The following is a 2,765-nucleotide window of genomic DNA, read 5'->3' as shown; positions in this document are numbered from 1 at the left end:
GTCCCTCCAAAGTTTATGAAAATCATCTGGAGGTATCAAGAATAAGATACAAGAATACGTCATTGGACTGAAGGAAAGAAGGGTAAAAGTGATAGTAAGGACCATCGGGGAATATACCAGTTATAATCTGCTATCACCAGACGATAAGATAGTTCAGTACTGGTAATAGTTCTAGTAGTAACAGTAGTAGTAGTAATGGTAATAATAATAGTAATATTAGCACTAGTATTAGTATTAGCGGTAGTAGTAGTAGTTAGAAATAGGCGTAGAAGCTCTAGGTTCACCCAGTGGACTGCCCTCATTCTGCAGTCCACCAGCCTCCTTTTGGGGGATAGGGAGGGAGTTAAGGGAGGTTTGTATAGCCCGGCAGTGGAGTCGCTCAGTTGTATCGGTGCCACCACGTGAAGGCGTCCCTCTGCAGCATCTTTTAGCTCAGGGAAGACAATAATAATGTTTACTAAAATTATACTCACAGTCATGCGTGTTACTCAGCTTGGAAAAGACGAAAAGATGTGAATATATTATAAGCGAAAAAATATGAATGTATTTATGAGGACAAGCAGGAAATCACAGCAGTGCGTGAGGCTCATCAGAATCCTATCTGTGCCTGAGAGCCGAATAAGAGGCTGACATGAACCTCGACAAGTAAAAACTATAATATGAGCCGTTATATTGTGAGCCTCGTAAATGAGCAGTAAATTATGTAAAATATTTATGTGGTGGGGATAAAGATTTGGATGATGATGATGATATAATGAAACGCCGAGAACCTGGGCCCCTATACTTTATTTTTATTTTTTTAATCGAGGCGAAGATGCACTTGACAGGTTGATGCTGACTGGCTGATTGCAACATTACTTCATAATCTCTTTACTCACTGGCATTATTAATTGACAACATATATCCGAGAGGGAAATTTGGGCTAGTAAATGTTGTTCGGACATGTTGCATTCAGCCAGTCACCACCAACTTGTCAAGAACATCTTCGCCTCTATTTAAAAAAAAAAAAAAAAAAATTGTGTAGTTGTTGACGGTATGCCTCCACCAAGCCTTGTATACGGACTCGCCATACAACCTTCATGGCAGGGTTCATTGTGGGTTGAAATGAAACCAGAGATAAATTATGTCGACCCCATATGACCTTGACCTTTGACCCCTTGGCCTTCATGACATAACCAGTTCGTCATCCCTTCATATTGTATCACTGACAAAAGTTTGGCCGAAATCCGTCGAGGAGTTTAGGGAATATCGCCCCAACACCCATATGATCTTCACCTTTGACCCCTTGACCTTGTTGACCTAATCGGGTCACCATCCCTTCATACTCCATCACTGACAAAAGTTAAGTTGGAACCTGTTGAGGGGTTCAGGAAATATCGCGTCCACAAGGATAAACTAATTCGACCCCAAATGTATTTTACTTTTGGTCCCTTGACCTAGCTGACCTAATCAGTTCATCATCTCCTCATACTGCATCACTGACAAAAGTTTGGAGGAAATCCGTCAATAGGTTCAGGAAATATCGCCCCCAGAAAAGTGTTACGGACAGACCCACGGACGCACAAACGCACCCAGGCATGCACGCACGAACAGACCAGTCACTTCATGCCTTCACATCCATAGGTGGGCTGAGGCAGAAAAATAACTTTGGAGGGAAAATGACCGAAATATACGTATGTAAAGAATAGGAAGACACTGACGAAACCCAACGAAGATTAACCAAAATCTTGTAAAAAAGCGTAAGATTTTAATATTGTGCAAAGAAAACCGAGGAAGAAAAGATAAAGTGCATAAGAGTAGCGAGCAAATGCTATACAGAAAGAGTATGAGTAGAAAGTGTTACGCAAAGAACACAAACAAAACGTAAATATTAAGCCGAGAGTATGAATAAATGAGTACGAATAAATATTCAGATAATATGAGGAAAACGCGTATGATATGTAGAGAATACTCGTATCAGTATACGCAATTGCACAGTGAAAAAAACGTTAACGCAGAGAATATTAGTACACAATAATTGGGGGGAATATGACTGAAACGTAACTGCAGCGAATATCAGTAAAACACAATTACAGAGAATATGAATAAGAACAACAATAAATAACAGTAAAACCTAAGTGTTATGCCTTCGATGATTAAAACAAAAAAACTCCTGTAAACGTGCTATAGAGCAGATAACGTTAACTAAAAAATACAAATCACTAAAAAATAACTTGAGAGTAGAGGAGATACTGGTTGCCTTCTTAACTAATATATGTATATATATATATATATATATATATATATATATATATATATATATATATATATATATATATATATATATATATATATATATATATATATATATATATATATATATATATATATATATATATATATATATTTAAAATAAAGTAAGAACGGAGGAGAGATTCGTAGCCTTAATAAATTCCAACACATACAGTATAACAGGTGATGTGAACCTCAAAGAGATAAAACGTAAATGATAAGCACAAAAAAAAGAGCCTGCACGGAGGAACTTCAGCAAATAATAGTAGTAGCAATTGCAACCAAAGGCTCGTCTGAAAGTGAACACAGTGGACTATAGGCCGAAGTTGTCCTCCTCCTGCAGCTCACCTTCATCCCTTCAGGAGACAGGGTAGGAGCTGAAAGCAGAGGAGCATTTTGGATATAGCGGTGCCACCACATGAAGGCGTTCTTCTCTAGCACTAATGTAACTAGTAAAAGACAATAACATTATGGAGAAAATATTCCCGGGATGA

Source organism: Coenobita brevimanus, chromosome 74, assembly GCF_032717465.1.
Source record: "Coenobita brevimanus isolate Jiangsu-jjx chromosome 74, ASM3271746v2, whole genome shotgun sequence".
Taxonomy (NCBI): Eukaryota; Metazoa; Arthropoda; class Malacostraca; order Decapoda; family Coenobitidae; genus Coenobita; species Coenobita brevimanus.
The sequence above is the reverse complement of the archived record's forward strand: the minus strand, read 5'-3'. Positions refer to the sequence as shown.